This window comes from Olea europaea, unplaced genomic scaffold (genome assembly GCF_002742605.1).
Source record: "Olea europaea var. sylvestris unplaced genomic scaffold, O_europaea_v1 scaffold2433, whole genome shotgun sequence".
Classification (NCBI taxonomy): Eukaryota; Viridiplantae; Streptophyta; class Magnoliopsida; order Lamiales; family Oleaceae; genus Olea; species Olea europaea.
The window spans coordinates 46,560-60,096 of record NW_019242517.1 but is presented as its reverse complement, the minus strand read 5'-3'; the positions used below and the strand labels follow the sequence as shown (position 1 = coordinate 60,096).

The window sequence follows — 13,537 nt, the reverse complement described above, 5'->3', positions numbered from 1 at the left end:
CCCCCCAAAACACGTCCACACGAACACAACATTTCTCCCTTCCCCAATCCACCTTCACACACAATAAATCACCAACACACATCACATCTTCACCCTAACTCCACATTATTCACATCATTGGCATTATTATCAAGAATTTTGGAGTATAACCATCCACTTTCCTTTCACAAAAACTCTCAAGGTAAGAAATTTAATTTCTATGCAACGTTTGAAGCTATTCTTTGATTTTATGACATTTTCGAATTGGTTGAGTGTTGAATTGTGGTTCAATTGTGATTTGTGGATTAGCCCTAAGTGTAAATCAAAAACAAAGTGATGGAAATTCCCAATGCACACAACGTGTTTGATTAAATGTCAATGAGACATATGATTCGTAATTTTGGACTTTTCATTTGTGTGATGATTTACATCATTATTGTGAGGCATAATAGACGAGAAATCTCATGGAATTTCATTAGAAAACATTCTCCTCACATTTTTGTGCACATAACCACATAATTGCTAAGCCATGTCAACTCACGTCACTAACTTCGTCCATGTATTTTCCTAACCAAACGACCTCCGATTGTATTGAAATTTGGATATATGCTAGACCACAATGAGTACTTTCAAATGCCCGAACCTTGTCCGGGGAAATTTTAATATTTCTCTGTGATGCTCGGGGCTGAAGTTGGTCACTTAATCATGGGTCGAATTTTCAAAAAGTACATGTTAGAGCCAGAGTTTTGAGTTTTTCTCATTAATGTAATATTGATGTTACTTTTGACTTCCATGCGTTGAATATTGCACACATTTTGAAGAAAGTTTGGGGGATTCTTGCATGTCAATGATATTCTTTATCATTTTCTTATTTCAAGAGCTTGATACACTTTGTTCCTTACTTTTGTAGGATGTCGCCAAAGAGAACATCAAAAGGTTAAGAAAAAGTTGGTTCCCCATCCGGTACAGCCCGCACCAGAGAGCTAATAGGAGGTGTACGAAGATTCTGAGATGCAGAAACATTAGCTCGATACGAGAACATAATACGCTATTGGGGCATGATACCAGAGAGACAGGTCCGGTTAGATGATTTTCGTGGTTTTGAGTTGACAAATCTGATACAAATCTGTGGATGGGATAAGATTGTAGAAAAGCCTCACCCAGTTTATGAAAGTATAGTCCGCGAATTTTATGCAAACTTCAGTGGTGAAATTGAGACTCCGGATTCTGAACACTTACACCAGACGTGGGTGCGAGGTAAGTGGATAATGTTCTCCCCAGCCGTCATTCATGACTTCTACAATCTTAATTTGGACAATGTGGTCCCGATTCCCACTCAATTCAAATTGAGCTTACCTCCTCTATAGCCATCCTCTGGGTCTTCATGTGCCATAACATCGAACCCACATCGCATCGGACAACTTTCATAGATCAAACTGCTGGGTTCATATATCATTTAGTCCGGGGATGCAAAGTTGATTTGGCTACTCTTATCTATGACCAGATACAAAATTTGGGAACCTGGGGAGATAGGCGATCTTCGATGATCTTTCCTAGTCTGATTAGCGGGATATGTCTCGCTGCCGGTGTTACAGTTGAGGCAGGGGAGATGCCTGAGAAATCAAGCCCATTGATAAAGCTCACAACATTTGAAGCTCAGGAACGAGCTAGGGTAAGGAAGAGAGAACAAGACCGACTTGATCAGCAAAGACATAATGCGCAGGAAGAAGGACAAGCAGCTAAAGATGTACACTTACCACAAGTCCCGCCACAACCAGTTGAGATGGATTCGCAGCTACTTCGACAGATATTTGCCACAGCCACTGGAACTAGCAGGGATATACAAAATCTCCAGCAGAGGTTCAAGACGATGACCACCACTGTTGAAAAAGTGTAGAGAGACCTCTACTCTTCCCGAGACTACACAAAAGGTGCTATGAATGAAGCTACAGCTGCAAGAAGGGAAGTAGAGACTATGAATGATAGGTTCAACATGTACGCTGGGAGAATGGATGAGATATAGTGACGTGTGAACGAAACTTGGGATCGTTTGGGAAGTATGGAAAGTAGTTTTCAAGCCATTCAGGCCGAGCAAGCACAGCAGTTCGAGTTGTTGAGACAACTCCTATCTCGCCTCCCATCTCCTCCTGAAGATGATGCTGCGGGTCCCAGCTTCACACCACAGCCACCGAATTGATCAGGGGAGTTTTGTTAATCTCTTATTGCCAAGTTGTGTCCATGTTTTAAATTCTGCCATTTTAATTTTATATTTTACATTGAGGACAATGTATTGTATAAGTTTGGGGGATGGTAGCATAATTTCAAACAAATATTCGGCATATAATTATTTTGTATATTCACAATCCATCGTTAATTTTGACAAGTTTTTGTATGATGCATGCTTAATGAGTGAGTCTTGATAAACTTTTGCATGCTTGTGTGGGTTTGGTAGCTTTGCCGGCTATGATATGATTATTGGACATGTATAAGCTAGAAACTGTGGATTTAGTGCATGATTTAATCTGCTAATACTTGTTGATGCATTGCTTGATATTCTTTTGCACGCCACTCATACTTCACGTGTTAAGTTATTTATTGGAATTTTAGAATAAATTAGGAGAAACCTAGAATAACGCTCTATAACATTAACCCGTAATACCACTTTAAGATAGTTTGGAGATGATTGAGTAATTGTAGGGAAACATGGAGATAAGTGGGGGGCTCCGTGCATGAAATTATAATGTGTGGATTGCTTAAACCCGGAAGGTGAGAAATAGGTGAAAGTTTTAAGTGAGGATGGTTTTGAAAGTCAAATGTCTAGAAAAACAAAGAAGGGGCATAAAGTAAAAAGTGGAAAATTATCACTTTTCTCAAAAAGCCTTTATGACTTGAGCAAGTAAGTCTCTAAGGGTTTAAAACCTGATGCCCTAATGCCAACTGGTTTGGGAGTCATCGGCCTAAAACTCGTTACAAGGGTCATATAGAAAGCAAGAAAAGGGAGAAATTGATAAAAAAGTCATCTTATCGAGCCTTTATAACTCGAGTGAATAAGATTGCAAGGGTTTAAAACCTGGTGCCCTAAAACCAATTAGTTTGGGAGTCATCGCCTAAAGCTCGTTACATGGGTTATATAGAAAGCAAATGAAAAGATGACACAAAAAAAAGCCCTCGTTGGACATTTGGTTGATAGAACTATAACCTCGATGCGAGACAAGTAGCTTAGTTTAATCCTGAAGGTTGAAGCAATCAAAATAAGGAGAGTCTCTACTTGTTGATATGTGAACTTGTAATGGTAAAATCTATCCAAACTAAGAGAGGGTAAGGATTAGAATTGTTTAAACTCCTAACCTTAGAATACACCCCGGAGAAATTGTGTGAAAAGAATACATTTGGAGATTGTGTATCTCTCGAGTGACGTAAGGATAAATTTGACCACTTTGGTTCAGGAATAAACTAATCATAAGCTCGATATATTGGCAAGAGTTCACACACGCACGTTGAGTATTACATTTGATGAGTAAAGGTTGATTCAATTCTCGCATTCTTGATATTGTTTCTATTATTATTACTAAGTCCAATTCTAAGACACGGCAAGCTATTAAGCCATGTTTGTTTAGCATTAAGTTACTACATTGTTTGAGGACAAACAATAGTTTAAGTTTGGAGGATTTGATAAGTGTGTTTATACACACTTATTTAACTCACAAACATGACTTAAATATGGACAAAGTAGTTGAATTGTGACTTAATCTCGTTAAATTCATGCAATGTAGGTGTTTCTATGGAAAAGATGGAATTCAGAAGAAAAGAGCCGAAAAAGGACCAAAACGGAACAAAGCGATAGTTCGAGGACCAAAGGTACAAATATTGGAAAGATGAGCTAAAGTGTAGAACGAGAATGAAAATATGCCAAGTATGAGATTGAGGACGATACAAGACGATCGGAGGAAGAAAGAAGTAACATTGGACTGAATTGAAGAAAAGTGAAAGATGAAGGACTAAATTGTAATTAATCAAAAGATGAGCCAAGCAAGTGATCAAGGAATTGATTGAACCAAACATCAATTAGGAGTCAATATTTGATAATGGGACAAAGGAAAGAAAGAAAGGAGATCAAGAAAAGAGAAAACGGAGTTCAGGGACCAAAACAGCAAGGTTGTAAAGTTACAACCATGCGGCTGCACAGAACTATACCATGCGGCCGCACATAAGGACGCAGAGATTTTATTAAGGCAGATCAGTTGAACATGCAGTTGCATGATTTGACACCATGCGGCCGCATGGCTTTAAAAATCATAGAAAATTCTGAAGTTGCGTTTATAATTGAAACTCTTTCGGGGTTTCGTGAGGACATGATATAAAAGTCAAAATTCATCAGAAATATGGTAGAACATCCAGGGAGAAGAAAAATATAACTTTTGGAGGCAAGAAACACAATCTTGAAGCTGATTCCACAAGAATTCAAGCGGGTTTTCAAGGCTTTATTCAAGATTTCAAGAAATTTTCATACGGGTGCTATTCTTTCTATTTATTAATTTCGTTTTTCTGTAATTATGAATATTTTAGGCTAGGTTTTCAATTCACTAGGTGATCGATGAACCATTGTTTGTTATTTTAATTCCATATTTCATGAATTTAATAGAAAGACTCGTTTGGATAATTTGATTGGTTTATATGCATTGATTTTCTTCCGCAATTAGTGGCCAATGATTTTGTGAGTGTTGATGACTTATTTCTTACATTCGAGAGAAGTGGAATAGGTTCGATAAGGTGTAAATTAACATAAGGTCCGATAGGGGATAGAGATATACCCCTATGCTTTATGCAATTCTTTAATTGTTCACAAAATCACATGCATTCTTGTATATTTGCATCATCCATAGAGATATAGGCTGGTGGTGTGCAAGAATAGGTCTAATATATATCGAGAGAATATATTGGATAGAATTAGGAACATTGAATTGGCAAATTTCCATCAGGTCATTAATTTTATGAAATTAGGGTTTTCATAACTTCAATTGGGGATTCGTGATCCTAGTGACTTTATTTTGATTCATTTCCATAAATTAGCTTTTGAATTTGTATAATTTCATTTACTTGAGTGTTTGAGTCGTTTAATTAGAGAAATTTTGAAATTAGGGTTTCTAATTGAGAAATTAGGGTTTTTTAATTGAAATTAGGATTTCTAATTGAAATTAGGGCTTTTTGCATTTAGACCATATTTTCACTCAATTAGATTCGGTTAAGGCTAGATTATATAGAATTGAACTACTCAATCTCTGAGGGACGATATTCGGACTTTTTAAAATCCACTTTATTACTTGTTACGATCCGTACACTTACAGTAGTTTTAAATCGAAAGAATTATTTCGTGAACACACAGACAACACAACCAAATATTTTCAGATAAGAGTAATTTAGAGGACTATTAGACTGCACATTTTCAGGAATAGCAAAGTTTAGTGCACTAGTTGGACTTCTATTAATCAGATAAACTGCAGCTTTAACTGCTTCACCCCAAAACATTTTAGGCAGTCCAGAGCTTAATAGCATGTATCTAACTTTATTTAACACAGTTCTATTCATTCTTTCAGCCATTCCATTTTGTTGTGGTGTGTGTGGAACAGTTTTGTGTCTCATGATGTCATATTCCTTACAAAGGTTATCAAATTCAGAATTGCAAAATTTCAAATCATTATCAGTTCTTAAATTTTTTATTTTAAGATCAATCTGATTTTCAACTTAAATTTTCCAGTTCTTAAAAGCAAGAAATGGCTCATCTTTAGACTTTAGTAGATGAATCCAAATTTTTCTTGAGAAATCATCAACTATTAATAAAAAAATATTTAAAACCAGTTAAAGTAGAGATAGAAGCAGGACCCCACAGATCAACATGCAAATATTCAAGTCTTTGTTTGGACTTATGAATTCCACTTTGAAAAGGATGTTTGGCTTGCTTTCCCTAAATACAGTGTTCACACGAGTCAAAATCACCAAGATTATGTTTTCCAAAAACACCTTTTGAATGCAAAATTTTTAAACCCTTTTTACCAATATGACTAAGCCTTTCATGCCACAATTTTGCCAAATTAAATTTTTCAGATACAATAGAAGCAGTTAACCAAGCAAAGGTTTTGCATTCAAACAATAAAGGCCATGTCTCTTAGGAGCTGAAGTGACAAAGTCACTTCCCCTAAGAATTTTTATATGTCCTTGACCCATAATTATGTTAAACTCCTTGTCATCTAGCATTCCTAAGGACACTAAGTTTCTTTTCAAATCTGGGACATGTCTTGTGTTTTCTAGAAACAAAACATTACCATTTTCTCATAATAATTTGACAGTCCCAATTCCACTCACTTTACATGCAAAGTTGTTTCCCATTATAACCTGTCCCCCTTTGGTTATTTCTAAATTTATAAAACAGTTTTTGTTAGGGCACATATGAAAAGAACATCCTGAGTCAAGTATTCATTCATTACTTAGGCATTTTTCAGCTCTTACTAACACAAAACCATTTTCTGTTTTGGTTTTATCATAGGTCAGTGCATTACTTCCATCAATGCCCTTTTCTTTTGAATAATTTTTCTTTTTAAAACAATTTTTTTGCAAAATGACCAAGCTTACCACAATAATAGCATTTTTTACCTTTTGCATTATTTTTTGTCTTACTTTTGTCAACCCATCTTCTATTAGTTTTTGAAAACTTAAAATTTTGTATAGGTTTTTCAAAAGATTTTCCTTTAATTAAGAAACTAGTTCCAGTATGACTATTACTTGACTCAGCCTTAATTTTTAAAGCGTTATTCCTTAAAGCATTGGTTATATCATCAACAGTGAGTTCTTCCCTACCATATTCAAGGGCAACTTTAATGTCCTTATACTTGTCACTTATGGAGTTTAACAGAACTACAGCCAATTGATTTTTTGAAAGTTTTTCATCACAATTGGCCAAGTCTTGGGTAAGTTTTGTGAACCTACTAAGGTTCTCTTCTATGTCAACTGCAGGATCCATTTTAAAGGAGAAAAATTGTTTTAGAAGAAAACATTTGTTTGGAGTGGTTTTGGTCTCATACTTAACCTTAAGTTTGGCCCAAAGATTAGAGGCAGTAGTAGTTTCACCTACCTCTCTGATCACATTATCAGACAAATACAGAAATATGGTACTCCAAGCAATTTTCTCAAGTTCAGATTTCTTATTAGGTGCTAAACCCTCAGGCCATGAATCATCTAATGCCTTAGCACATTTCATTTGCATCAAAATGGCTTTCATTTTCTGACTCCATATATCAAAATCAATTTTACCATCAAATTGACTCACTTCAAATTTTGCAGTAGCCATAATGCATGCAAGTTATTACAAAACAGGATTTTAGCAAAAAATCAGAACAGTTGTAAATAAAAACCCTAAATTGCCAACTTTGAAATCACAGTAAATCACAAAGTAATACAAGATTTCACCAATTAAGAAATATCAACAGAGAGAGCAAGCTTAATCAATCAATAGAAAACCAATTAATAAGATCAGATTATAAGGTTTCATAGATCTCTCCAGCTAGATTCTCCCAAGTTACACACTCGTACTTGATTTATCTCAGATTCTAGTGGCCTCGCAGGAGCCACTGGACAAAGATTAGTCTCAAGGGGGTTTCAACGGTGTACTGAAAAATCAGGGAAAGTTCAAGAAACGCAAATTTCTCAAATGTAATATGTGGTTAATTGAAAAAGATCTCACCCAGCGAGTTCAATGACTCGAGGCAGTTCAAATCTGCTTTTCAGCAGTTCCAAAAATTCAAGATCTATCGAAGATCCACCTTTCTCTCCAAGATCTGGGTATCTTGCTCCTCAGTAAGGCTCTGATACCACTGTAAGGCAAAGGTCACACAATATTAAACCAAGAAGCAAGAAATAGAAATCGACCAAAAGTAAACTGTGCAGAAAATTAAAGAATCAACACAAGATTTCTTTCGGCCTAAGCCCCGAAGGTTCGGCGACCACATCTAACGCCTACATCCCTCGTTGAGCATCCAACAAGTTGGATTACGCTCGGTTGCACTATAATAGCCAAAAATGGCAACGAAGGGTTACAAGAGTTCAACAAATACATTGAGATGAAGCAAAGATACTTATCTTTCAAGATCGATTCAAAACCTTTGAAGAATCACGAAGAAACTTCACTGCATCCCTCTCAAAACATCACAACAGAAGAGGACACAAACCATTACAGATAATCACTCAGAATATCTAAACGAAATCACTAAGACTTTCACATTTAAGGCCTTAAATCAGATAGTTGAGCCACAGAATCAAGCTGAACAAACCCTAACCAGACGAGAGGTTTTTCCTCTCTCTCTCAAAGACCAAGAGTAAAACGCGTAATGGAGTCAATACAAGTGCCAAGTAAAACGGCACATTATAATGGAAGGTTCCAAACTCAATCCAACAGCCAAGGTTCAGCCACGTGTCGTCATCCAGACGAAGGTGCTAGTTTAATAGAGTTGCATTTCCACAAAACATGACTTCACAATGTAATAAAATTCTGGAAGCAAAATACCATGGTTCGAATCTCACACCTTATAATGGGAAATTGGAATTCCTTCATTTGCTTATTGATCTGCCACTCTGTGACCTTCTCCATAGATGTGTGAAAACAAAAGAATTAACTTTTGCCTCAGATCTTTAATGTGTGCCTGGGACTGCTCAGTGACTTGTAGCATGTAAAATTTATTTGACTTAAGGTCATCTTCAACGTCTTAATGACAAACTATGCTTACCATTGTAAAGAGCCAATCACACAATGTAATCAGTACACCCATTGTCCTCGTTTGCCAATCAACAGCACAGTCTGGCTATTGATGCATCGTGAGTTTTCATGTCAAGATTATGGGATTAGTGAGGGTTTCTCATTCAATTTTTGTTCAAGAAGCATGATTTGGAAATTTGGACAATGAAGACCATAGTAATTCGAACTGGTGTAATGTAATTCTGAACACTTTGAAGTGCTAGTGCTGGACACTCATAACCCAACAAGGGCACTGGATGATCCCAATGCTTTTGACAATTTCTCCACAAATCATTAACGTCAACCATGGAGTTTCTAAAGTAGAAAATCGTAACATTCTTGCATTTCTTCACAGGCAATTGCTGTGGAAGGGCAAAAGGCAACCATACAAACAGATTACATGCTGAAAGTACTTTCTTACCAAATCTGGCACTGAATTTCTACTTGACATTTAATAGAACAACAAAGATTGATTGTTTCCCCTGTTCTGTACCCAAATTTCAGATTCTTGGACTTGATATATGTGCTGACACACTTGTTGGAAATCCCATGAGGATAGGTATCTCTGGTGGTCAAAAGAAAAGACTGACAACGGGTAAATTAATGGCCACATTAAGAGCTCTGCTAAAAATACGCCTCTTACTTGTCAATTGTCATGGCTAAGGTTCATCAAATATCACTTAGGCTAGTAGCAAGATGCATAGTTCAAAACTTTAAAGTATTTATGTGTATTATCTGTACACTGAAACGTTAACTTAGTTCGCATTCTGCAGCCGAGATGATTGTTGGCCCAACAAAAGCCCTTTTTCTGGATGAAATCTCAAATGGCTTAGACAGCTCAACCACATATCAGACTGTTACATGTCTTCGGCAACTGGCGCATATCACTGATGCTACAGTTCTTATTTCACTGCTTCAGCCAGCACCAGAAATCTTTGATCTATTTGATGATATTTTCTTGATGACAGAGGGGAAAATTGTGTATCATGGACCTCGAGATTATATTCTAGAATTCTTTAAGAGTTGTGGATTTAGTTGTCCTGAAAGGAAAGGAGTAGCTGACTTTCTTCAGGAGGCGAGTGCACCATGATACTCTATATTCTCTGCACTGTTTTCTATCAAGTGGAAAGTACTCACATGTCAACTGTTTTGCAGGTCATCTCAAGAAAGGATCAAGAACAATATTGGGACCAATCTGGACAAACCTACAACTTCTTTTCTATTGATATGTTCTCAAGGAAATTTAAGGAATCTCCTATAGGAAAGAATCTAAACAACAAGATTTCTGTGCCATTTGACAAGTCCAGAAGCAACAAAGATGCTATTACTTTTAGCGTCTATTCTCTTCCTAAATGGTCTCTCTTTAAAGCCTGTTTGTCAAGAGAATTTCTTCTCATGAAAAGGAATGCTTTCATTTATGCATTCAAATCCATCCAGGTCAATAATCCTAACAGCTTTCTCGGTTCCACATATCTATTCATGTACCACTTTCACTAAAAGTAGAAGTATCGCATTCTTTATAGTGCACGAAAACTAAGGTTTTCCTTCTCATGCAGCTCATCACAATAGCATCTATCATGATGACTGTGTTCTTGAGAACTCAGATGGGTGTTGACATTGTCCATGCTAATTATTACATGGGAGCTCTATTTTATTCTCTCATCATACTTCTTGTTGATGGATACCCAGAGCTCTCCTTGACAGTTGAAAGACTTCCAGTTTTCTACAAACACAGAGATTTAAACTTCTACCCAGCTTGGGCAAGTGCTATTCCAGCTGCCATTCTAAAGATTCCTTTGTCATCGTTAGAATCTGTTTTGTGGACATCCTTAACTTATTATAGTATTATACCATAGGGTATACCCCTGAAGCTGGGAGGTCAGTGGCCTATGAACATTACCTACATAATTTATTTATATTTCTTCCACTGCATTTATGATAACTCGTCATCATGAGGCCTTGGTTTCGATAAATTACTTTTCAAAGTAAAAAGTCATGAATTTTTGAACATGATGGATCAATTCATAATCAAACGAAATTTTTTCCTCAGGTTTTTCCGCCAAATGATATTATTTTTTGCTGTGCACTTGACCTCAATATCTTTGTTCCGTTTCTTGGCATCGGTTGGCCGGACTATGGTTGCATCTGCTACAGCTGGCAGTTTAGCATTAATATTTGTGTGTATATTTAGCGGCTTTGTGATTCCAAAACGTAAGTAATTTCACTTTCTTCATGCAGTAATTTATTGTGAACTATTCCCTTCCAATTTTAAACCAAGAAAAGAAAAATGCAGAGTGACTAAGGTTTGGAATTGATGGTTTTTCTTGCAGCCTCCATGCCACGTTGGTTAGTATGGGGATTTTGGATTTCCCCTCTAACATACGGAGAGATAGGTCTTTCAGTCAATGAATTTCTTGCACCAAGGTGGCAAAAGTTGAGTTCGAAATACACATGAGTTATTTGGTCGCTTTTAGCTGAGCACATATCAGCTTCTTTTCGGACATGAACTGTACTTATTTGAGTATCAGATATTATAATTTTCTCTAAAGCAATGACATTCCATTAGTTTTAGTAACCGAATACTGATAGCAATCTTGTTATTCTTTTGTTTTTCCCCCCCTTCTCATCGCGCGTTTCTTATTATTTGATTTTGGTGCAATCAATATATTAAAATGGCGATGATTATCTTTTGATTTTTCATAGTTGAAAGCATGAACTTTGATATTCAGGAACAAGTGTTATTGACATCTGTCGCGATCACATTTTGCTAATTTTATTTGTTTCATAGACTCGTGCAGATAACTCAACAATAGGACAACTAATCCTTGAAGATCGGGGTTTAAGCTTTGGTGGTTATTTCTTTTGGAGATCAGTTGGTGCTCTTTTTGGTTTTGCATTGCTCTTTAACTGTGAGAAGAAGAGAAGCTGAAGAAGCTGGAGGAAGGGCTGCTGGTTCTGCTGGTTCTGCCGGGGCGCCCAGGCGCCAGGAGTGGGCGCCTAGGCACCCCGTATGTTTAGGCAGACAGAAACCTGGCGCCTTGTGGCGCCTAGGCGCCCCGAGTGCTGGAGGAAAACCGTTGCATGGCGCCTAGGCGCCCCGATAGGCTATATATATAGCCATTCTTTCCCCCCTTCATTTTAACACAAGACCTAGAGAGAAAATTAGAGAGAAAACTTGGTGAGAATTTTTACAAGATAGAAGGTTATTTATCTTGGGTATAAATTCAAAGTTATTTTCTTTCTTGGGGATTAACTTGAGACTTGTTCAAGTAATCCAAACACATTGATCTTCATATATTCCATTGAAATCATTTCTTCCTCATTTTCTTGTTCTTCAAGTGTTTTGGAAATTTTTACATTGTCAACTTTGTTTGATCATTGGGCTATCTTTGGGAGGTGTTTTCCTAACAATTTGGTATCAGAGCTACATCCTAAATCAAGGTGGTTAAGCTTCGATTTTGTGGTGAGTTGCTTGAACTTTGTTGTGCACAAGGTGTTTGTGAAAATTTCCAAGTGAACTTTTGTGGTTTATTTTCGGTAAACAAGTGAGTAAATCATGTATACTAGAGGAATGGTGAAGATTGGGAAGTATGAGATAGAGAAATTCAATGGGAAGAATGATTTTTCATATTGGAGAATGCAAATGAAAAATTTGTTGATTTCTCAAAAGTTGCACAAGGCATTGGCGGGAAAGGAGAAGAAGCACGTTGATATGTCGGACGAGGATTGGGAAGAGCTAGATCTTGAGGCACAAGCGTCTATCATTCTTTGCCTTAAAAGAGATGTTGCTTTCTTGGTTAATAGTGAGGTAACGGCGGCGGGGGGGTGGACAAAGTTGGAGGCAAACTTCATGACGAAGACTCTAACAAATCGGATCTACTTGAAATCCAAATTGTATACTTGCAAGATGGATGAAGGTACACCAATCCGGGAGTACGTCAACAAGTTTGATAGGATCATATCGGACTTGAAGGACATTGATGTGGATGTAGATGATGAGGATCAAGCACTTCTACAACTCCTTTCATTGCCAAAGTCTTACGAGAACCTAGTACAAACATTGATGCTTGTGGGTGATAAACTTGTGATGGAGGACACTAGAACGTCACTTCTAGCGGATGATCTTCGAAAGATTGCAACTAGTGGCATGTCTACCATTGGTAACAAGGAGCAAGCTCAAGGATTGTTTGTAAGGGGTAGAAGCAATGTGCGACCAAAGGGCAAGGGAGAAAAATCTAGATCGAGTTCTAGACCTCTTGCGGAAAGGTCTTGTTTCAAATGTGGCGAGCTTGGGCATTTCAAGGCGAATTGTCCAAAAAAAAAGGGTTGGAAGAAGAACAATAAGAACAACAACAGTGGGAAGGTGCAAGTCAAGCAAGAGGTAAGCTATGCCTTGAAAGGAGGGGAAAGCGATGAGTGCTACACCATCTCTTGTGATGAAGAGACCTCCGGTAAGTGGATTCTTGACTCCGGATGCTCTTACCATATGTGTCCAAATAGGAAGTGGTTTACTACCTATAGAAGCACAGAGGGTGGAACCGTGTTGATGGGTAATAACCATTCATGTAAAACGGTGGGGCTTGGTTCAATTAGAATCAAGATGCATGATGGAGTGGTTAGAACATTGATGGATGTTAGACATGTTCCTGATTTGCGAAAGAACCTTATATCTGTTGGTGCCTTAGACTCCGGTGGTTGCAAGATTGTAACATGGAATGGAATAAAGAAGATTGTTCGTGGTTCTTTGATTGTGATGAAGGGTATTCGTGAAGGCAA

General features: G+C 37.3%; 1 pseudogene; it reads left to right on the top strand.

Moving 5' to 3' along the window:
• Positions 1 to 13,537, top strand: part of LOC111382092 — a 34,267-nt pseudogene that overhangs the window by 13,053 nt on the left and 7,677 nt on the right.